The sequence below is a fragment of the Lissotriton helveticus genome, chromosome 2_1 (assembly GCF_964261635.1).
Source record: "Lissotriton helveticus chromosome 2_1, aLisHel1.1, whole genome shotgun sequence".
In the NCBI taxonomy this organism is placed as follows: domain Eukaryota; kingdom Metazoa; phylum Chordata; class Amphibia; order Caudata; family Salamandridae; genus Lissotriton; species Lissotriton helveticus.
The window spans coordinates 84,734,038-84,759,583 of record NC_136059.1 but is presented as its reverse complement, the minus strand read 5'-3'; positions in this window follow the sequence as shown (position 1 = coordinate 84,759,583).

Below are 25,546 nucleotides of genomic sequence, written 5' to 3'. Positions count from 1 at the left end.
CTCAAAATGGCGGCAGGCTGTTTCCTTTTTGGGCCTGGTCCACTGAAATGGCCCTGGGACACCTTGGAAATCGGACGCTTGTCTGCTAGGTCTTGGACCTCATTCTCGAAAGCGTCCCCTCCGCCTTGAGAATTCATCAAAAGTTTTGGGGGCTCCGACTCCTGCAGGCTTCTGGTGGGGAGCGGCTGCCATGATTGCTCGCGGAATGACCACGACTGAGCTACGAGATGGTGGTGCTTTCATGCTGACGCCAGCTTCAGTCTGAAACATCCAGAAACAAGGTGGGGCTTTCATCGTTTGGGGAAAAAAAAAAGTTTTCATCCTATGAAAAGTGTTGTTTTTAGGTCACATGATCAAGCCTTCCATCATTAGGAAACCAAAAGTAAAATGAACCAATGAAAAGTTTTATAAACAAGTCACATGACCTGTTATGCGGCATAGGGTGTAAAATTAGGAGAAAATACGTTGGCACGTGAGGCGGCGTCAGTAGCGGACCGATGTGCGAATAGGCCGAAGGCAACACAACGCGCCAAGATCTGGATGGCACCGAGGTGGTGTCCAGCAAGTTGCAGCACTGGTGTGGCCATCCTACAATGCTGAAAGTCGGCGTGGGGCGCCCCGTTGGCCTGTGAGTTTGCGTCAGTAGCGGACCGATGTGCGAATAGGCCGAAGGCAGCACAACGCGCCAAGATCCGGATGGCACTGAGGTGGTGTCTAGTAAGTTGTCGCACTGGTGTGGCCATCCAACAATGCTGAAAGTCGGCGTGGGGCGCCCCGTTGGCCTGTGAGTTTGCGTCAGTAGCGGACCGATGTGCGAATAGGCCGAAGGCAGCACAACGCGCCAAGATCCGGATGGCACCGAGGTGGTGTCTAGTAAGTTGCCGCACTGGTGTGGCCATCCTACAATGCTGAAAGTCGGCGTGGGGCTCCCCGTTGGCCTGTGAGTTTGCGTCAGTAGCGGACCGATGTGCGAATAGGTCGAAGGCAGCACAACGCGCCAAGATCCGGATGGCACCGAGGTGGTGTCTAGTAAGTTGTCGCACTTCTGTGGCCATCCTACAATGTTGAAAGTCGGCGTGGGGCGCCCCGTTGACCTGTGAGATGGCGTCAGTAGCGGACCGATGTGCGAATGGGGCCAAAGGCAGCGCAACAATATTTTCTGATTTGAAGACACCACAAGGCGCTGAGATGCCAAGATCCGGATGGCACCGAGGTGGTGTCTAGCAAGTTGTGGCACTGGTGTGGCCATCGTACAATGGTAAAAGTCGGCGTGGGGCGCCCTGTTGGCCTGTGAGATGGTGTCAGTAGCGGACTGATGTGTGAATGGGGCCAAAGGCAGCGCAACAATATTTTCTACTATATTTTCGGAGTAGAAGACACCACAAGGCGCTGAGATGCCAAGATCCGGATGGCACCGAGGTGATGTGTAAGTTGCGGACGGATGTGCGAATGGGGCCAAAGGCAGCTCAACAATATTTTCTGAAGAGAATACACCACAAGGCGCTGAGATGCCAAGATCCGGATGGCACCGAGGTGATGTCTAAGTTGCGGACCGATGTGCGAATGGGGCCAAAGGTAGCGTAACAAGATTTTCTGTATGGAAGATACCACTAGGCGTTGAGATGCCAAGATTCGGATGGCACCGAGGTGATGTCTAGGAAGTTGTGCCACTGGTGTGGCCATCGTACAATGGTAAAAGTCGGCGTGGGGCGCCCTATTGGCCTGTGAGATGGTGTCAGTAGCGGACTGATGTGCGAATGGGGCCAAAGGCAGCGCAACAATATTTTCTGACTGACACCACAAGGCGCTGAGATGCCAAGATCCGGATGGCATCGAGGTGATGTCTAAGTTGCGGACTGATGTGCGAATGGGGCCAAAGGCAGCGTAACAATATTTTCTGTATGGAAGATACCACTAGGCGTTGAGATGCCAAGATTCGGATGGCACCGAGGTGATGTCTAGCAAGTTGGTGTGGTCATCCTACAATGCTGAAACTCGGCGTGGGTCACCCCATTAGCCTGTGAGATGGCGTCAGTAGCGGACCGATGTGCGAATAGGCCGAAGGCAGCACAACGCGCCAAGATCCGGATGTCACCGTGGTGGTTTCATAGTTGAGAGGCACTTCATCTGCAGTGGGGCGCCGAGATCCGGATGGCACCGAGGTGATGTCTAGCAAGTTGCTGTACTTGTGTGGTCATCCTACAATGCTGAAACTCGGCGTGGGTCGCCCCATTAGCCTGTGAGATAGCTGTTCTTTGGATTTGGGCCTGGTCCACTAAAATGGCCCTGGGACACCTAAGAACTCGAACGCTCGATTTTTTTTTTCCTTTCCTGTACATGCAAAAAAAGGTAAATGCCCGGTATGTTACACGCTTCATCTGCCACGATGAACTCTCCAGAGGAACCGAAAAAATATATAGTTGTGGTAACTATACCATGCATCGTCATATGGAGAGGTGGCACCAATTAATTATAGTGCTGCATAAAAGAGAGATTTGGAGGAGAACCCCTGACCTGCTAGTACATTCATCAAAGAAGTGGCACTGAGAGCTTCAGAGGCAAGGGAAACAGTCCCAAATATTTAGAAGAACTTTGGAAAGATTAAAATGACATGTTTAGATTGTGGTAAATTAATTTCATGTGGGCAGATGAGTGTTACTCTAATAAATACAGCATATGAACATCATCATAGTCGATGGTTGGTAGAGACATTTTGACTATATCCTGGACCTGCCCGTCCTCGCCCAAAATGGCGCCGGAATAAATGGGACTCGTAACTCCTTATTGTGTACTGGTTGCAGAACCTTGAAATCACGAGATACGTATGCAGTTTTGAAGCACATGGCGGGCGGGGACGAGAATTGATTGAATATTTCGACATCCCTATTGATATTAAGTTCTGATGTGTTATTGATTACTGTACTGTTGAAAATTCGAATTAACGTCACCCATGGTACTTGCCCGCAAATGTATATCTAGATAATTTTATTGTAACTGGCCCTGTCGTATTTTAATTATAAAATGTACGTCCACCGATTCCGTAACTGTTAGACACCTTAGTTTTTGCAACCTAATGGCCCGCCCGTTACGTTCCTCTACAGTGTAAATGTCTATTCATCATATACGATTACAGTTTGCTCCGTGGCAGGCCCACGTGGTTATAGGCTCGTATTTGTATAATGAAATTTTCACAATAAAGGTTTTTAAAAGAAAACATGGTAGTAGTATATACATTGGTAAAGTTTTTAATAATAGTGACTGTTTTAGAATCATTAAAAGGCAAGTGAAATAAAGCAGACCAATTACATGAAGGGTAAAAGGTATAATACGAAGGAACGCAGTAAAGATAAATGGTCAAGGGCTGTTGTGTTTTCTATTCCTGCAACATAAAGTGATCGATAAGAATCTCATATTCAGGCGTATCGGCGACTAAGACAGCAGGTCGACCCTCTTTTGCTCAACGGCTCCGTCATGGGACGAAGAAACGCTCTTTTTCTCGAAAAAAGAATATATTTTACTTGCAGGACAGTTGTAAAATTTCCGGGAAAGTACATTAGCCTGGAACATTATAACATATATTTAAGAAAAAATAATGTTCGGAAGTAATGAAAAGCGTAATTTTTAGGTCATATGACCAAGCCTTTCATCATTACAATAAGAAAAGTAAAATGAACCAATGAAAAGTTTTATTAACAAGTCACATGACTTGTTATGCTTACGTTACGCGCTGCGCGCCCCGGATGACTTCCGGATGCGCTAACGCGGCGCGTCATATGACGCATTACGCGACAACGCAGGTACAGAATATAGTCAAAATGTCTCCACCAACCAGCGGTCGAAACACAACCCCTTTCAGCAGGCTAAATAGTTCTGTTAAATGACAACAGAAAGGACAGGCAACAAGAACCATCAGTCAAAGAGGGGAGGGCTAGTTCTTCTCTACCGGGTTACATTGGGGCGCTACCGGAACTGATCGAATTGGTAGTCTACAGTGTTTCTGGATGTTTCAGACCGAAGCTGGGGTTAGCATGAGAGCAGCACCATTTCGTAGCTCCGTTGTGGCCATTCCGCAACCAATCATGGCAGCCGCTCTTTATCGTTATTTTGGGCGGGGTGGGTGGCGGAGCCGAGCTGTTTTGCAGCCATCATTGTGTGGAGTTCAGTTCATCTCACTAGTTTTGTATTTGTCATGAGGGGTTGTTCCTAATGTTTCTATTTTAGCGAGGTCAAAAAGAGATCCCATTAGTGGCCTACTGATTTTGCTCGATTCCTTTTCTTTTTTTTTACACGATTTTTCGTTATCTGCAAAGACTAAACAGAGTATTGCGACTCTGTGTTTGTTTGTAAATAGAGAATGAACCAAAGAGAACTAATTCTAAAACAGTAAATACTTGGATAACAATCAATCAAATGGAGAGAGAAGCAGGCACGACGGATTACAACGGGGGCAAAGGCCTGCGTTAACTACCTTTCACTATCTGCAAAGAGAGAGTACTCCTAATAGAAATGAGGGGGGGGGGGCACCATTCAAAGCAGATCAGTGTGCATAAACACGAAAATGTTTTCACTTACCACGTACTTGACATTCGACAGCTTATGATATTTGCTATTAAAAAACCATTGAAATTCACTGAAAAAACCATAGGTTATAGACCATATATAGTTAGGAATTAGCATTTACAAAACCTTGAAAATTCACTGAAAAAACCATAGGTTATACACCATATATAGTTAGGAATTAGCATTTAAAAAACCTTATTTTACTCACACAAAACCATTGAAATTCCATATATAGTTAGTTGCACTAACTATATATCGCGCACCCGCAATCCACTGCTGATCATGTCACATATTACATCATTCATGACATGGTCAGTGACATCACTGATGACATCACTGATGACATCTCAAATGACATCACTGATGACATCACTGATGACATCTCATTTGACATTACTGATCACATCACTGATGACATCATTCATGTGATAATACGATGAACCTCTTCGGATTCTAATATAACCTTAGATACACTCAGTGTAAACAGACACTCACAGACTGTCACTCATCCATGGAGTTACTCACACACCTAGTCAGTCATGCAAAGAATCAATCACACCTCCATTTCCTCAACTATACAGTTATACACACCTTACTTATTCAAACATATACTAACACATATTTACTCTATTATACAATCCCTGATACAAGTTCACAGTGATCCATACAGCCACTCACACATTCACTGGCTCTTATGCACAGTTATTTATATATGTCAACTCTCACATGTACTGTGTTTTACATATGTACTTACTTTGACATGCAGCACTGAGATATCCATTCACTCACCAATACACTCATGCACACAGTCAACCGCCCATACAGCTGTTTCCACATGCACTTTTGAACCCATACATCTAGTGAATCAACTGCTCACACATCTATGCACAGAGTCATACACCTCCCAGCCACCCACACACACACTCAGTCTCCCATACAAATACTTGGGCAACCAATCAATAACCCATATAGTTACTCATATAGCTACTGATCAACACATGCAGCAGTTTACAGAACAACAGACATAATGATACACAAATTAAGACAGTTTAGTCACTAACCCATGCACTCAGTGAGACACATTTAATCACTCACTCATACAGTCAGGCATGCACCTACTAAATCATTCATCCAGACACTTATACATCCACTCATTCTTCAATATGTAAGACATATTTTAACTTTACAGAAACATAGTCACTGGATGTTGTCATCAGTGATGTCATCAGTGATGTCATTTGAGATGTCATCAGTGATGTCATCAGTGATGTCACTGACCATGTCATGAATGATGTAATATGTGACATGATCAGCAGTGGATTGCGGGTGCGCGATATATAGTTAGTGCAACTAACTATATATGGAATTTCAATGGTTTTGTGTGAGTAAAATAAGGTTTTTTAAATGCTAATTCCTAACTATATATGGTGTATAACCTATGGTTTTTTCAGTGAATTTTCAAGGTTTTGTAAATGCTAATTCCTAACTATATATGGTCTATAACCTATGGTTTTTTCAGTGAATATATATATATATATATATATATATATATATATATATATATATATATATATATAATTTTTTTATTTTGGGGTTTTACTTCCTTTAAATATACTTACGTACCATGTGCGTTAAATATACTTACTTACCAGGCGTATGTGTGGTGGGCATGTGTGGTAAAAGCTGCTTGGAAAGGCAAGCGTTGTAATGTCATTCATCACTTAAAGAAGCCAGGATAGGTTGCACCCTTGCATGGCTTCAAGGTATACTGTGATCTACTCGGGTAAAATTCACACATCTTGCCTGTAACATATGACAGGCGCATGTCTGTTTCCCTTAACCTGCAGTGTTATAGTTATAGGTTGCCAAAAAGGAAATGTGTTGGGGTAGGAAAGTAAAAAAATAATATTTTATATATATTTTTCCTAATTATGCTTGACCCTACTCCGGCGGCCTGGTTAAAACTAGGATAATTATGACATGTGCTCCACATTTCACCAGCTCTGCCACCGGGACATTATGCAGTCAAACATAAAATGAAATGTAAATGTCGGAATTTGTAAAGCGCACAGCTACCTCCACCAGAGGTGTCCCGGCGCTGTCCGTATACCGCTTAGGAACCCTTCCTGGGAAATGTCCACTCCTGGGCACCCCCCAGGTGCTGCCAGGCATCCCAGCGCTTTTGGGGCCGTTGTGGAGACTAAGCAAACTGTTGCCCAGAGTTGCAGCGTGGGACCCATGATCAGAACAGGCACTGAGGCGAAAATATCCAGTCAGGGGAAATAATGAGTCGGAGACCCGCCGAGGCGGGAATCGAACCCTGGTCCCTGGCCAGAGCTCTGCATCAGGGTCTGCCTACTCTAACCATTGAGCCACACTTCTCCACTATTGAGCCACACTTCTCCACTAAACATCGACGTGCTAGGAAGTGTTGTAAACTGCTTTACCCAGGAGTCTGCAGCCCACTTCTCAGACACACCCCTGGAATGCCTACAAGAGTAACTAAAAACTCAGATTGCGTAATATGCATGTATATAATTAATTTACATGGCCATGTTTCACAGACTTATACCTAGACAGAGGCCTTTCTACATCCGGTGTAGGTAGGGGTGGCGTATGTTACGTCGGTTTCCAGACATAACTCAAATGTGAGCATTGAAAAAATCTGTTATGAACCGAGTGCTGTGATGTAATAATGTGTTTTTATATCTTGTCACCACACTTTTAAGAAATGTAATTACTCTTGGAAATATTCTCTATTTTAATTCAACTCGATTCATCTATCTCTGAACGATGATAGTAGGAGCCAGCTGTACTATGATTTTTTTTGTTGCAAATGTATATATATCGTGAACTCGACCCGAAGTTATTGAAGCGTTTTACATTTGAACCAGTTACGTTACACAAGGACACATTCATTTTTTTTTGGTAGGCACTGCGAGATTACGGGGCATATTATCAAGGGGGTTTATCTCCGCTTTTTTGGCTTTAAAAGCCAAGAAAGCGGAGATAAAATTATCTCCCTATTACCTAGCTGTCGCTAACACCAGTTAGCGACAGCTAGTAGGAGATAGCGACCATCTTGGGCCCCACTTTGCATGTCAGTGACATTTATCACTAATGACATGCAAAGTGGGCGTGCCAAGATGTTAGCGACTGGAAACAGTCGCTAACATCGCTATCTCCTATTACCAACTTTTGGAGATATTCGCGCTAAGCGCGAATATCTCCAAAAGCTAACACCTGCCCTGAGCAGTTCTTAGCCATGTTATCCAATGGGAGGTGGATAACATGGCTAAGAGCATTTGCTCGGTAATGCATGAATATCGCTGACTTTTCAGCGATATTCATGCATTGCGGCCGTTTTTTATCGCATTGGCGATAAACCTTGGTAATACCAAGGTTTATCTGCGATAAAAATCGCCGCAGCGCAGCGGTAAATTTTTGTCTCTAACCAAGCAATAGCGATAATTATCGCTATTGCTTGGTAATATGCCCCTAAGTGATTTACCAAGAATCACAGGAAGCTAAATTGACGCCGAGATTCGAACCTGCTTCCCCAGCTCCAAAGTCAGCAGCTCTGGCCCTAAGGCCACACCCTCTCCCCTAATGATTTTAACTTTCAGCCTGAAGAAGCCGGAAGCGAGTGTCCATTTAGCACCAAAAAGAACAATAAATGCAGCTCAATTACACAATTAAAATGCAAACATGCAACAAATTAAGCACCCTGTCCAAAAGCTTGGTCCTACGACAATGAACATACGAATTATTTCTAATGCCTCGTGTCCCGGGCCTACAGATATTTTATATTTTTTCATTTTTGTCTAGCTATTAATAATTCCTCAGAGTAAGCCAAAATGAACCATCTTATTTCTTGACCTTCCCTTTGCTTCCATGCAGTATCTTCACACACACTTTGCACAAGTTCCCACAGGTATGGAGGCGGGCCGCCCCGGGCCCGTGTAGCAGTCCACGCCTTTGAAGTGCTTGCCTGCCTCCTGACAATGTTTCTCCTTCCCTGGAATGAAGGAAGGTACAAACACCGCTTTTGTGAGCCGCAGGGATGTTTCCTGAGCAGTGTTACAGTTGTATATCTGTCCTTCAGATAGTCCTGGAATGCCCAGGGTGGACAGGACCCCGCGGACGGCAGCACCCTTCATGAAGACGACTCATTCATGGCAGGGCAGATAAGGAGAGCGCCTCGACTGGCTGCAAACACCAACATCGCTGAAAACAATGTTTAGGAGAAGCCCCACCTGCCAATACTTACTTTTCTCACAACATGAGCACAAAAAAAAAAAAGGTTGAAGAAGAAATCTATTGTCAGAAGGACAAGCTATTCCCCCCTCAAAATACCGTGGCTGTCCTTGAGCAAAGGGCTAAAGTCACTGGACATTGTGTTCAGAAGACAAGGGCGCCTTGCATGACACGAGGCCTGCACGTGCTACTTGAATGCACGCTCTCTGGCACAGTTTTGGCTGAAAGGTGTTTTAAATTGTTGAAATAAATGAAGCAGCAGTATTTACTACCTTAGACAGTGTTAAGTGGTTGGTTGCCACAACTATTCTTTTCTAGTATATAGTGTTAACATATGTTTGCAGCAAGCACTGCCTAATTTAACACTAAACCATATACCAGAAACCAATCAAAAATGTTTTGTGACCTGTCCAAATATCTCTTCCAGCAGCACATGGGCTGGTGGAAGCAGAAAAGGTAAGATAAAACTTTCCTTGCCTTCTTCCTAGACTCGCCACTCAAATCTGGAAGACTTACATTATTTAAGCATTATTGCCTGCGACTGCAGGTGAGGGTAATTAACAGCAATTATTGCCCTGAAGGTGAGCACAATAAGGCTATTAGCACCCACCACCCATCCTAACCCAAAATAAGGAGTGCTGTGCTGCAAGAGCATGAACAGCCTATTACTTGAGTTTTTGGGTGAAAACATGGTTCCAGGCTCCCATAGTTCTCCCTGTGTCTTCTGTCCAGCAATTGCTTTTTCACAGACTCTTCTTCTGGCTTTTGGTGAAAGAAAGCCCAACCAACCAAAGAACATTTGAAAATCTTTGTTTATATTTTTATACTTTTCTTTGGCTGATTGGGCTTCTTTTTCACCCAAAACAAGGCCATATGTGATGTGGCCGCTGCTACTGAGGCTGAGGCAGAAGCGCAACCAGAGCCAAATTTCGGGGGGGTTAAGAAAAAATTTCGGGGGGGGCTGAATCTTTAATCAATAGGCAGAGTGGAGCTTCGGGGGCTCTTAGAACGGGTGAAACAACAGCAAGGCCTCATTAACATGCAAATGGTCTTTTAAAGACCTGTGAAGTGCTCGGGTGCGGCTGTGTGTGTGTCCGGGAAGCTGTCACACCCGGGCTGCCACACACACGGGGGGGCTGAAGCCCTTTGAGCCCAATGGGTGTTGCACGCCTGGGCTGAGGGAGCGCAGGAGGAGGAGGAGCGGTTGCTTATGCTCCCGCCACACTTCCTATTTGTCAGCAGCGCACAGGAAGGGATGCTGGCTGTTGTCTGACCACAGAATGCTCCCTTTGTAGTCTTGTAATATTATACATAGAGCCAGCATAGGAAGCATTCAGATTGGCTGACCAGTCCCCGTCAATCTACTATGGGGCATATGCACAACAGAATGACTGAGCGTGGCATTGGGCAACACTTCCTGACGCCACGCTCCGCCATTCTGAAAACTTAGGGATGCACTGTATTTACAAAGATAGAGTGCACCCCTGCGATCCCCCTAGCGCTGGCGCTAAATTAAGCTGCCTCGTGCCAACACAGGTACCCTTGCACAACAGTGCAAGGGTGCCTGCGTTGGGGGAATGATTGTTTATGTGCAGCAAGCTGTTTCTTGTCCCTTTCTGCACATAAACAATCACAAATGGAAATTTGTAACTCCGCAGTGTGCTGCACTGTGCAGCGCCCATAGAAGGTGCAAATCGTCATTTTATTAATGATTGTTTACGTGCAAGAAGGGACACCTTCCTGTGCATAAATAATAATTCATGGCATTTTTCTTTTTCTTTTTGTGCTGCACAATGCAGCACACATAGAAAAAGCAAAAACGAAGAGAAATATAGCATTTCTCCTTGTTTCACTAGGTTTTCCCTGGTCTTAATTTTGGAGCTGCTCCATATTTACGCCACCCTTGTAAATATAGGGCAGCGTCTAAATCAATGGGTGTTGCTGCGGAACGCACACCAAAACAACCACTGCTCACCCCTTTCATGCTAAGTATAGCATGACAGAGTGCCTTATTTACAAGGCGGCATTAAGCCACATTAAGTGGCTTAATGCCACCTTGTAACTAAGGCAAAGCCCCTATCGCCACAGAAACATTGTAAAAAGTGACGTTCCTAAGCGATAGGGGCTTATAAATATGCCCTTCAACTCTTTGGTCTCCCTTTTCTCAAAGGAGGCCTATGTCTGCCATCATTAGAGATCCATCTCAAAGAAATACCTTTTTCACCTAAAATGATTTTCACAGGCATCGAAGTATGTATTAACTTGGCTTTGATGAATAATATGTGCATGTGTTTGGTTGCCACTACTAAATTATGTTATATTTTTCACTGTGCCACTGGATTCAAGATAGCCTGGCTGAAGAAGGGTGATGCCCTGAAACCGGTCCCAGGATGCTTGTTTCCGGTCCAGGGAGGACCTGGCCTGGCAGTCCAGTCTGGACTGTTCCCTTGAGGCACAGGGTGAAGACTGATTTGCATAAGGCTGGGTCCAAACTGGGGTGGCGTAGTGGGCAAAAGAACGATGGATTTAACCCAGCTCTTTTGACTGGGGGAGAATGTTTGCATTGTCAGCATTCCACCCAACATTTGTTTGCTGTAACATTTTTGGCCATAAGTGGTATGGGTATGCCCAAAGTGGGTCCCTTGCTCACTGTGCAACTGGATTCAAGCTAGCCTGGCTGAAGAAGGGTGACATACCCTGAAACCGGTCGCAGGATGCTTGTTTCCGTTCCACGGAGGACCTGGCCTGGCAGTTCGGTCTGGACTGTTCCCATGGGGCACAGGGTCAAGACTGATTTGCATATGGGAACCCCTTCCCATTTGCGAGTGGCTTACCACCCCTTTGAAAAGGGTGGTAAACTGCGAGTGCTTTGTGACCGCAGAGTTGGAACAATGTTTTTCAAGTTTAAATAGAATCAAGATATTTTTGCGGAACACCGTGATTGAGAAAAGACTAAATGCTTTAGCAATGCTCTCTATAGAGAGAGACATTGTTAAGAGAATCCCAGACTTGGTTCAGTGTTCCAGTCATTGAGTGGTTAGCAGCTATTAAAGACAGGCATGCTGACTTTGTCTACAAATAGTGAACAATATGTTAATCCTAACATTTCTTGAATGCTGCTAGTTTGTGCCTGCTCAGTTGTTCTTCATCTGCTGTACAGATATTGGAGTCACTGAAATCATTGGTGTATGTCTGACTTCAATCTGTCTAACGTTTACCACATGGTTGCTCTGAAACAAACTCAATACTGAGTGTTTGAGGCGTCGCAGTGTCCTTCATTTTATGATTTTGTTTTATCAGCACCTCTTGTGTGGGTTCACACAGCCTTCTTTGAAATTCCTATCTGATCCAAAACACCCATTAATCTTTTGACAACTTTGTTCTGCCAATCAAGATATGAGGGGTGCTGCAGCAGGTCATGATGGCTTTGCTGGGTCACTACTCCATGAACAACAGCTGCATCATTTGCAATGTTTGAAGATGATGCAGCTGTTTCTGATGATGTAGTGGACCAGCAAGGGAAGCTAATGTACTTCCATCATGAGGACGGGGTGATGTGATCATATTTCTTCATCCCCTGAATGAGACGTACAGTGCCTTACTGCCTTTTAATGTTTTCGATTATTCCTTGCTGTCTCATCATGTCTAGTCTGACAAATAATAATAACTTGGTTCCTCAGTTGATTTCATTTATATATCAGTAAATAAGGAATCTGTGATGTACTCAGCATTGTTCTCTCAAATGCTATTATTGAAGTTCTGTGGTTATACTAACCAATCCGCTACCTACATCACTATCATATGAAATCTTTTTTTATTGATGTCATAACCATACTTTCACAATTGCCTTATTAACATTCTTGCTTTCTCAAATGTGCTTGAAAATGCACCAATGACCACTATCTAAAAAAATAAAAATCTTAGGGGGAGAACCCCTCCCCACCGAAACTTGCTAATGACAGTCGGGCTCGCTCGCTATGCTCACTTCCCACTGGGGTCACTCATCCCAAACATTTACGCCCACCACTTTCAAATTTCACCAGCCGTCACTGTTCTGAGTGCCAGGATTGTAAATGCTAAACAGCTCCAATCACAAATATTCTGTCTGCCTCCCTTAGACATATGATAAAGTCATTGTATCTGCAGTGAATAGCATTGTAAAGTGTCCATCAACTGCGCACAGCTGCCCATTACAAAATGGCTGTCACCATCAACAAATGTGTTGGATTGAAGAAATAAGCTCACTGTTGTAGTTATCAATAGTGCAGCACGTTCAGTGGGAACATGGCTACAGTATAGTATAGATGCCACGAGCACCATGCTTACATTTGGGCCTAGGGCATCCTTGCTACACCACTGCATAAGGACGTTCAGCTGAGCAGAGCAGTTATGTTCCAGACTACAGTGCATCATGATTCATTCATGTGATGCCCCCACTTATAAACCTTAGCAATCTTCTTGGGGTGGACTCCCCATCACCTATGTGGAGTGATGGCCTTACTTGGTACACCATTAAAGTCTTACAATATTTCATGAGCATCCATTGTGAACTGCCTGTAAAAATTATTTTTTAGCCAACTTAATTGAAAATTGTGCTACAATTTCATTCAGCCACTTTTTCCCCAAAAACATTTTTGGGAATGAGAGGGGAAAATAGGGAGAAAGTCTCAACCTACCTAGAGGAATTCTGGATCCTTCACGTTGTCTCTTCCTTTGTAAGATTTGTAGTGGATAATTGGCTAAACCCTTTCAAAGTTCACCAGTCACTACTACCGTTATGAGAAATTCATTACTTGTGTAGTGCTTAACACTGCTCTCCTGTCATTTCTATGTGCTATAATGTGTCCTATTGCCAAAACTGTTATACTTCAGCTCTGCTGATCATGGTTTGCAATATGAAAATATCATGTCGTATTTGATTTCTTTAAAAACAGTTTGTTAAATGCTGACTTAAAATACATAACTTTACCCAAACTAGGGACCCCATGCATAGGAGACAGTACAGCCAGTGAACAGCAGTACTCTCGGATGTGTCACAGTGCTAGAAGTGGAACCCATCGGTGAAGCATACCACATAGGGAAGGTGAAGGTTGACTGACTGACTGACTGAAATTTTTATTAAGCGCTCGAATGCCGCGGCGTCTTGGCGCTGTAGATTAGAAGGCGATGTGAGGCAAATCAGGGTAGGGAAAACAGCCATGTTTTCAGGGATTTTCAGGTTCATCATTACGTATGTGTACATGGATAAATTGTAATTCCTTAGGCAGTTTAGCTTTTTCTTCTATGAATGTGTAATTTGTATATGTTTATGTCTGTTTATGGAGGGCATACAACATCCATGTAATTCCTCTCACGCCCTCCTCAGTGTTTTAGCCACCTGTGTACTCATTCTGTAGGTGTGAGAGAACCATGTAACCTACCACCTGTCCTTCACTTTTTCTTTTTTTATGGAAGATGTTGGTGCTGCTGCACCTGTTACACCTTTGTTGAGTTCTGAAGCTCGATATGAAACTTTCCTCTACACAAAACATACATAAATAAAAGAGTGAACCCTAACACTATGTGTGAGTGGAGTTTACTCTTGTTTTTTTTGGCTGATGGCGTCACATGTTATGGTGACACTTGGCAGACATTGTGAAATGCAACATAAAATGTAGTTCTTGGATTTCTCCAATTTTATAGGGAATATAATTCAGACAAACTCAGCTTGTACTTATGGCCTGTAGGCGCCGCTCCTCCGCTATGGCAGAGGAGTGTCGCCCCACTGATGCCATGCAGCAGTAAATGAAAGGAATGATAATAACGCAATGTTATCATGTTATTCTTCCCTGCTGCGGCAGCATGAGGGCGGAGACGCTCAGCTGACGGAGCAGGGGAGGAGTGGTGGGCACACTAAAGTGCTCATGATTCTTTGACCAGCCCTCTCGGGCCGGCCAAACAGTCATGCGCACTTTAGCATGTTCTTCATACAGGCTGCATTACAGCCGGCATGGAGCACATGCCCAGGTCCCCAGTCCCCGTCTGAGCGCCGAACCATGGCGTTCAGACCAATCACAGTGCTGCAGCGTTATGATTGGTTTAGGGGAGCCTGGCTGTTTCCTGTTTGGCAGAGGAGAGACAACATGGGACAGAGCGGCAAAGAGGTAAGTGAATTTATAAATTTTTTTAAATTATACCTCCTTACGCCCTCGCCCACCCGCCCCCACCACTCCAGATCCATGCTGGCTGCCACTGATCACCTGTCCTTTCTTCAGTCCAACTGGCATCCTCTGGCATGTGCCTATGGTCTGTCCTTTCTTCTGCATGGCTCAGAGAGACCTAACTCGTGCCCATTGCCTGTCCTTTCTTTAGAACAGCTCCGCGACAGGACGCGCACCTATGGCGTGTCCTTTCCTTAGTATAGCTCAGACAGACTTCTGGGTTTGTTTTTGTAACAATTTAGCCTCTTCTATGTGACTGTTGGGTAGTTAAGGTAAATTACCACACAGCTCACATTGCATTTACAGACTTTCATCTTTTGTTTCAACCTCAATTTGGAGCAAATAGCCCATATAAATGCAGGGTGGTGGTTCTGAACTTAGGATAACATTCCCATTAACACAAGAATGTATGAGCTACCTACAGAAGCCACAAGCCAGCACGAAGATTTATACTACAAAAGAATAAGGACGATGATAAACAAGTTGATTCTCAGATAAGATAACATTTCAAGAATATGGGCTTGCTTTCTGTAGGTAAATGGCTTTTTTAAAATTTATTTTTGTACAATTTTTATAAAGCACAAACTCGACCCGAAGATATTGAAGCACTTTACATGAGCACCAGTTACGTTCCAGAAAGACACATTTATTTTTGGTAGGCACGGGGAGATTAAGGGCCAGATGTAGGTAAATTCAATTTAGCGAGTCCTTAATAGCGATTTTTACCGAATCGCTATTAAGGACTCGCTAAATTGAATGTAGATAGGAATCGCTAAAATATTAGCGATTCCTTAATATTCCTTGATAACGAATTGCTAATTGAGATTAGTTAATAAGGAATACCTAGCCATTCATTCCTATGGGCTAGGCAGGCCCATAGGAATGAATGGGAAGATATTCACTATTTGAGATTCAGTATTAAAGAATCGCAAATAGTGGGAGCTATTTCAAGGGTGCCAGGGTGTCAAAAGGACACGCTGTTACACCCCTGAAATGTGCATGTGTGCACATGTGGGGCACATCCATGCCCTAAGGCCATGGATGTGTGCCATGTGGCAAAAGTGCTTTTTTTAAAGGAAATCGCTAATTACCACCAACTTCAAGTTGGTGGTAATTAGCGATTCATTAAGGCTGAAGTGCCCTTTTTTTTGTGCTACTTACATTGCATTTAAGGAATCGCAATTTCCGATTCCTTAAATGCAAGAGCAAAATAAGGAATCGCAATTTTGCGATTCCTTATTTTGCAAGTAGGTTTAAACTCCCCTACATTGCTCTCAGCCAAATACCAGTCGGTAACGCAGAAATTCTGTGAATTTCTGCGTTACCGCTTGTTATTTGGCCATCTACATATGGCCCTAAGTGATTTTCCCAGAATCACAGGATGTTGAGTCGACGCCGAGACTCGAATCCCCAGGTCCAAAATCAGCAGCTCTAACCGTTAGGACACATTCACCACAACCTTTGCCATGCAAGGTTATAGTTATCCTTTGTAACTATTAGCAGGGGGTTAGACTGGTTATCAGAGGTGCAGGTGAAGCACAACGTTTTTCACATTAACTGCTTTGCTGCGGCCGGAATTCCCCCGCGATGCTGAGGAATTTGACGCATGCCATGCGCGGTTCGGACGGCCCCCGGACATCCTCCGCACACGCCTCCGTGACGTCAGATGGCCGGGGGCCGTCCGACGCACGGAAGAGGTTAAAAAATATTATTTATGTATGATATAGAAGCAGAAATGTCACCGTTCTCAACCCGCCAAGGAGGGGGGCTGGTGCAAAACTTCAAAGAAGCCACCTGCTTCCCGCTTTGTAGCTCATTAAGTATTTGGGGACAGTATGGATATGGAAGGTGTTGTGTTATTTTTCTGTTCGTGATCAATGTAATGAGAAGGAAATACTTCGATCCATCCAGTTTCCTTATGTTAACATAAATTATCAAGAGGGGGGTGGATCACTTGTCCTGCTGAACCCGGATTAATCGGTATTCGTTGTGTCCCTTGATAAAAGAACCCTCATGCCCTCGAGTTGATCAACGTAAATAAGCGGTATATCTTGTTTCTCCGCTTTGGCACTCGGGTATCTGCATAATCATCGGGTCTTTTTAGATATGCATCCTCCACCCGGAGGTTTTTAAATCCAAGGTTGTGCAGTAGTGTCCAGTGATAGTGGAAGTGGTGATGTTTAAAATAACACAAGATCCAGAGAACGAACTTTATTAGTCTGGGTTCTGGGTTAACAAAGTTGAAAACTTTTTTGTATGCGTAATGGGAATATTAGGATTCTCTACGCTACTTGTCTTCGTGTTTATATGAGGGGATAAAGTTATCTTCTTCACACCAACTCACCCTGGTCCTGAAGAAAGCCCACTGATCGATTGACGAAAGGGCTGAAACAAGTCGACCTTTTTATAAACACGAAGACAAGTAGCGTAGAGAATCCTAATATTCCCATTACGCATACAAAAAAGTTTTCAACTTTGTTAACCCAGAACCCAGACTAATAAAGTTAGTTCTCTGGATCCTGTGTTATTTTAAACATCACCACTTCCACTATCACTGGACACTACTGCACAACCTTGGATTTAAAAACCTCCGGGTGGAGGCTGCATATCTAAAAAGACCTGATGATTATGCAGATACCCGAGTGCCAAAGCGGAGAAACAAGATATACCGCTTATTTACGTTGATCAACTCGAGGGCATGAGGGTTCTTTTATCAAGGGACACAACGAATACCGATTAATCCGGGTTCAGCAGGACAAGTGATCCACCCCCCTCTTGATAATTTGTGTTATTTTTCTGGACAATGCGTTATCAATGTTATTACGTTGGAAAGGCAAACAAAATATATTATAAAAATAAAAAAGACGTCACCTTTGCATATGCGGCACTAAGGCCATCTCACTCTAATATTCCTTTATGGTGGCAAGAAGGAACATAAGCACAAGTTGAAGGTCCACAAATTGTTTAATGATTGGCACATGTATGGGTATCACGAGGACATCTGATGGCTCATACCTGTAATTGTGTATTGTATGTATATTACATGTCAATCACCATTTTGCCATTGGGTAGAGATGTGGCCTAACAGCCAAAGCTGCCAGCCTTGGAACAGGCGAATCAGGTTCAAGTCTTGACTTTGATTCAACAATCTGTAATGTAGTTCTGGGGACATCATTTAACCTGCCTGGGCCTAACCTGCCCCCACTCAAAAATGTATCAATATGACCCTGTGCTATGTAATCTGGTGTTCAGGTAAAGCACTATAGCGTCTTTGGGCCAAGCCTGAACTATATAAAACTGCAAAAAATAAATCAAATCAACATTCCAATTCTCACTACAATGGTACTGTGGGTAATAGGATGCGAGTTACTTTTCCTTTTTCTCCTCGCCATTGGTCGGTGGCTCCAGGGCTCTGGATGGGGGGCACTGCGCATGGTCCGCTGAATGGGAGTCGGTTTCCATCCGCCTCAGTGTACGCTTGACTGGGTGAGCATAGGCAGCGCCAGCATCAGCAGAGAAGTGACTGTGCAGATGTCATACTTGTCAAAGACAGGTGATCCTTGCTTCTTCTGTTCTTCCTCCCCAGCCCAACAAGCCAGGAACCCACCCGCGCTGCAACGGTGAGTCTGATGAACTCATAATTGCTACAATTCAGTGTGGTGCAACTGCTGGCTGTGGTCGCAGATTGATGGGTGCCTCCTGCTTCCAGGCTCTAGGTTTCAGTAGTGGGTTTGACCACTGAGCACTTTGCTGATCTTCAGGGAGGCCTCTTGATCTAGGACACTTCCATGAGACAGCGCACATGGGTCACCCAGATCTCACACGTTATAGTGAGCGGTGTAGGATCTTCCTGGGCTACTATGGCCATCACAGTTTGCAAACTCCTCAGCTCCTTTGCTATCCTCCCTTTTCTAGGCAGAGTCTTCCTCGTGGGCAGAGGGTACCTCCCAAGACCCATCTCAACAGTTGGTCAAGTGCTTCCTTCAAGGTAAGCCTGAGGCAGATTCTCCTGTCAGGCTGTCAACACTTCCTGGGTTCTGGTCCTGAACCTTGTAATGGGAGCCGGTGGTGGTTACCCCAACCCTGGAGTGCAAAACAGTTTCTTGGTCACCACTGGTGTCAGACCCTGACTTCTGGCAGAGAAACCTTGGCACACTGGTTGGGAGTTTCTGACCCATCTTCATGCTAAAGTTGCAGACAGATATTTGGTCTTCCAACAGTCAGGCTCTGGGATGTTCAGCCCTTTTGTTTATTCCACTAGACTGGCCCAGCCAACTTGTGTGTTACAAGGTGTGAGCAGGAGCAGCTTTCATGCAAAGAGATAGTTCTCACAGCAGGTAGCAATGGGACTGGCACTACAAAGGAGTATCCAAAACATGGGCACAAGGAAGTATGAGTTCTCAGCACCTGACTGACATCACCTTTCCGAAGCAGTAACGGGAGACAGACAAAAGGGGAGGCCGTGTCTAAAAGCTCCATACCTTGAACAATGGAAATTTCAGTCTTACCTCTTACCCTTACCATCCACCACATGGTGGGTATCATTAAGAGCTAAGCAGCAGCCTTTTGCTTACAAGGACCACATTAAAGGCAGCCTTGCCTCCATTTCCCTCACTTCAGGGCCCAATTCCCAGAACTAACTTAAGACAAAATCCTAAACTTACTACCATTTTGGTATTCACAGAAGGCACTTACTCATTTCGGTATTTACAGAAGTTAGGAGTCCTAACTTTAGGACTCCTATATGCATTCTGTGAATACTGAAAGTCTTAAAGTTTGGATTTTTCTCAGTTTAGGAGTAGTAAAGTTAGGACTCCTATCTTTAGGGCTCCTAAATTACTTCTGTGAATACCGAAATGAGTAAGTGCCTTCTGTGAATACCAAAATGAGTAAGTGCCTTCTGTGACTACCAAAATGGTAGTAAGTTTATGATTTTGTCTTAAGTTAGTTCTATGAATTGGGCCCTTCAGTGTCCGGGTCTCCGCACTCCCTCTGCAAGAATGCAGGCAATACCCGTCCACTGTCTGGGGAAGCTATCCTCACCTCACTCGCCATCTTCTTCCAGGCTGTACCAGGGGCACCCACAATGGACCCACTGGACTCAGTACTCAGACTCATTCAACATGCAGAGTTCTTCTATCATACATGTGCTACACAAGCACTGTACATACAGAAACTCTCAACATATAATGAGAATGTCCATGTAAGGTTCTGGGATCCACATAACAGCAGAAATGTATTTTAGAGGGATCAGTAGACTTTAAATTCACAAAACACGGTATTCTGCCAACACTGCTTTAAGTGACTTACCTAGAGCAAGAACAGTTGTCCACTGCCTAATATAAGGGTACACTTAGTGAACCCCTCCAAGTCACAGGATAGGTCCTAGACCTTGCATTGTCCTAGAACTTGCATTGTCATGGTCAGGTCTAGGCCTCTGTGAATACACTATCTTAGCACAATACCAGAGCCAAAGTAAAAGTCAGGATACCAGTTTCGCATTCAGTCGTTCATGCAGGCCAGGGATACACGTGTGTTTGCCATGTAGGGCACATTACGGTCCCAACACGAGGTAACAGCAGAGGCGTTGATGCACACCAAGTAGGAAGTTAATGTGTGATACTAACCTTCAGCTTACAGGACGACCAATCCTGCCGCAGGCTAACCAGGGGTTATCGGCTTTGTCACATGGCTATAAGCCCAATTAGGCTCATTGCTACAGAACCTCTCTTCTACCCTCTTTTCACCCATTTCTTTCCTGCTTCTTTCTTTCTATCATCCTTTGCCTAATTTTCCAGCAAGTCAATGTAGAGGGGATTTCCTAAACATATATTTCAAAGTACCTGTGAACACTGCACTACAAACTACGTTTGGCTAACCTTGTAACAGAAATGCTAATGTATCTGTTTATAAAAGATGTATAAAATACTTTGAAATCAGAATTCAGTTTCACCGCTTCCATGGATTCTTGTTAGTCAGCACCATGGTGTCCCCTAAACCTGCCTTACAGGATATGGGCTACATTCCTGTCTGTGTTGTGTTAGTTCAGCTGCTATATTTCATATATTCAAGTGTACCTGAGCTGAAAATATTCTGTGTTATTGCATTGTCACTTTCATAGACAGAAATGTAATTCTGGAGACACAAACCACACTGAAGGGAAATATTCCTGCACAGCGGGGAGTCTAGTGGTCAGTGCATTCTTTCAGTGTGGTCCATTCATCTCATCGCGACTTCACTTGAGACTTGCCCTTCCGAGCACACTTGGAAGTGCTATTGTAAGCACTGCTTCTTAATTTCACAGCACATTTGTAATGTATTACATGCAGTTGGAGGGAAAAAAATGTTATTTTACTTTTTAGTTTCATCTATTATAGCTGACAGACAGCAATGTGCAAGATTTCAGAGCAAAAGTACTAGCCTTGGTCTTCAGGCATGTGGACGGCGGCAACGCCCTACTCAAAGGACTCTAGCACCACTGAATGCATCCTTCGTGCTGCAGTATACCTTAGAAAAGGACTCAACACATCGTACGACCTATCTCATACCCTGACATGCCTACATTGGCTGCCGTTTCAATCTGCATCAATCTTCAAGACCAGCTGGATAACAGATAAACAGTGGTGTAGAGTGCATGCCTCTCATCAAGTCAATTCACTAAAATGCCAGGGATGGCCAAGGTTACATCATGGACCCTTGTCCACTAATGACATCAAGGATTTGACCATGGCTCTGCCCTTAGTTTCTTTATGACCTCCTATTTGCTGAAAAGGCGAAGGATCAGAAACTATGAAAGCTTACCAGCTCATTTAGAGCCCTATTTACTTTGTATTCCTTCTGCACCCTGCTTAAACCCTCAAATGAGGGGTACCAAGAGCCCAAAGGGCAAGCCAGGCTTAGCATGTCTAACTCTGGCTACACCAAAATGACATCAATGCCCCCTCCATTTGGTGTTAACATTGAACACTTACGGTTGCTAAGTGACTCAAATCCAAGTCATAGGCCACAGGTGAGGGTCTATAACAAGGGTGAGGGTCATTAACAACCGTTATAGATTGAAGGAGAAGGGCTAAAAAGCTATTAGAAAATTCCCCAACTAGAGATAGAATGTTATGAATTAGACAAATGTAATTAAGAAACAGGAGCTTCCCTTTACAACACCTAGAATCTGGGGCGTATGCTAAACAAACAACAACGGTTCCATGCAATAAGAAGTGTGTTCTTTTACAGAATTCAGCGAACATCAATAGATGAAAATTTAAAAATGTCAATGAAGCACAAAGACACATACACAAGTATCCAAACTTTTTACTGCCAAACAAAAAACGCTTGTGAGTGTTTAGACAGTGATATATGAAAAATAATACAGTGTGTACCCAAATAAAGTGAGCAAAGGAGCCAAAGGGGTAGATAATCTATGTTCCTAAATGTCCATTCAACTGAGGACCTCAGGACACAAGTGGACTTCATCCTCCGAGCAGCAGTGCGCCAGAAGCCGCGTTTGAAGCGTGGAGTAAAAAGGGGCGTGGCCTCGGAACACCTCTCTGCAGCGCAACTCTGTGGCGCTTACCAGAGGTGCCTGGTGGGCTAGTTGGCCCCCAGGGACCCTCCGATTCAAGGGGACTTAATAGGGACGCTATAGTTTGAAATTAGCATTTAAGAAACCTTGGAAATTTACTGAAAAAACCATAGATTTCAGGCACGTTATAGTTAGCTGAACTAACTATAACGGTGGAATTTCTCTGGTTTTGTATGAGTGAAATGTCCTACTAACTATAACATCCCTAAAACCTGTGTTTTATTCAGTGAATTTCTAAGGTTTTTTAAATGCTAATTTCTAAATATAACTTGCCTGAAACCTATTTTTTTTCAGTGAATTTATATATATGCGTTTCAGCAGGGTCCCCTGCCTTGATAACATACAAAGCTATATTTATGTATACGACAAACAATCTCCTCCACATCAAGGAAAAGCCTGCACTCAAATCCTTGCACAATTTCCTTTTTATTAGCAAACAGCACTTGCAAACAGTAATGCGTTTTGGCTGTTCTCACAGCCTTTGTCAGCCTTAGAATGCGACATTGCCGATTCGTATTTAAAAACTCACAACAGGTGATGCCAATTATGTGGACATAAATGAGTTACTTTCACTTAGTATTTCTTTTAGATTAAAAGTACCAATATGTTTTGTATATATGTATATATCTATATCTATACTAATAATTTAAAGAGAGAGCCCAAACCTTTGAGGCGGGTAATCTCATGAACCACAGCACCAATCACAACATCCAATACAGCATTGGAAAGGGCAGTTGCAGCAGAAGGACATAGGCTATACAGATGCCCACCATATACATTTGAAAGGTAAAAGAACCTTACCAGCAAAGTTGTCCCTTGTGGGCGTGGCGCGGCATGACGACAAAAAAAAAGCATTCCTTAAACGTGTGCGTTGTGCTGTGGGCGTGTGCTGGGGCATGAACAAGGCCAATGGGAGTGGCAATTGCAATTGCGCGGCAGCAAGGGGTGTGGCCAATGGGCACGACAACCGGCAAAAATTGCGCGGCACATCCCCAAAAAAAAGCGCACCCTTGGGGCGTGGCCAATGGGCGCGGCAATTGCCGGGGCTTAGGCGGGGGCAGACGCAACTGATCGTGCCTGCGGGGACAATAACTGCACAGTATCCTGCGTGCTGTCAGCCAGTCAACTCTCTGCATAAAGGACCGTGCCTCCGGGGACACTAACTGCAGCGTCTCCTGCACGCTGTCACACACTCAACTCTCTGCATAAATTAATTGACACCAGGCGCACAACATCAATCAGGGCTGGAGCCAGGCTCAGGCGGCGGATGACGCGACTAAGCGTGCCTGCGGGGACACTAACCTTTGAACTGACTGCACTTTCCCACACGCGCAGCGTCTCCAGCGCGCGCTGTCAACCACTCAACTCTCTGCATCAACGACTTTACATCACAAGCACAACATCAAACCAAACTGGAGCTGGGCCTCAAGCGGGGGATGACGCGATTCAGCGTGCCTGCGGGGACACAAAATTTACAACTGAATGCACTTTCACACATGCTTACCTACGGAAGTGGAGTACATACACACTAGAGACATCTGCTAATACTTCTTACTCCGAGGTACACACAGTATCTGCACACACATGCCTAACTATTGTGGCACTTGATGCAAAAAATGTCTCTACCACGAGATTTAAAAATAAATTTCCCTTGCCTATTACACACATTGCACACATTCTGTTTCATACCCGCACAACGTCGGGTCGGGCTGCTAGTATATATATATATATAAAGCTCCGCTGCCATAAAACAGAAGGACCAGCACTCACATTAGTTTAATCCCGATAAGGATTTATTGTGCACAAAACAAAACAGACGTGTTTCAGACGTAGATTTCGTCAGTGTCGGCTATGTATATATCCAGCTCATTGGGGAGTGTCCATCAAATGATCCGCACTCGGCCAACAAGAAGCTTCCCCAAAGCTTTATTAATAGGTCCACAATGTCACCTTCATCAAAATGATAATTGCATCAGGCCGCCATCCAATGAGTTTCGAGTAACCTCTTCTTCTAAGGAAATGCAGCCCGAAGCGCTTAGCTGGCTCCACCTGCCATTTAAATATGCTAAAATCGCCCGCCAAGTTTGACTCCTCTGAATGAGATAAGGCGTTGCATGCGAGAACCCCGGCTCATGTGGAGCCTTTCATAGCCATTCATTGGTAAAGCGCTGCAATTCATGTTTTAATAAAGGACTTCATCTCCCACTCCCACAGTGGAGAAGCGTGGCTCAGTGGTTAGAGGCGGCAGACCCGGAAGCTGAGATCGACCGTGGACCAGGGTTTGATTCCCCGCCTCGGCGGGTCTCGGGCTCAAAAATTCCACGGACTCGACAATTCTCGCTCTGGTGCCTACTCAACTCACGGGGTCACACTCTGCGACTCTGGGCAATAGCTTGCTTAATCTCCACTACGGCCCCTCGTGGCGGGATGCCTGGCTTTCACCTTGTGGACACCCTGCTGGGGTTTCTCACAGGGGAATACCAGGACGGGTTCCCTAAGCAAGCGCCGGGACGCTTACCGGCAGCCGTGCGCTTTACAAGTCCAATACATTTACACACATTTACACTATGCTACGCCTTACTCATCAATAGTTTCCTATTCAGGCAGGTGATCGTGCATATATAATTGGCAGGTGGAGCCACATCAATCAATCAATCAATGACACTTGTAAAGCGCGCTACCTACCCGTAGGGTCTCAAGGCGCTGGGGGGGGGGGGGGGTGCCGCTACTGCTCGAACAGCCAGGTCTTCAGCTTCCTCCTGAAGGAGAGGTGGTCTTGGGTCAGGCGCAGGTCGGTCGGGAGGGAGTTCCAGGTCTTGGCGGCCAGGTAGGAGAAGGACCTTCCTCCTGTAGTTGCTCTTCGGATGCGGGGGACGGCGGCGAGGGCGTGGTTGGCTGATCGAAGGTGGCGTCTGGGAGCGTAGAAGTTGACTCGGCTGTTGAGGTAGCT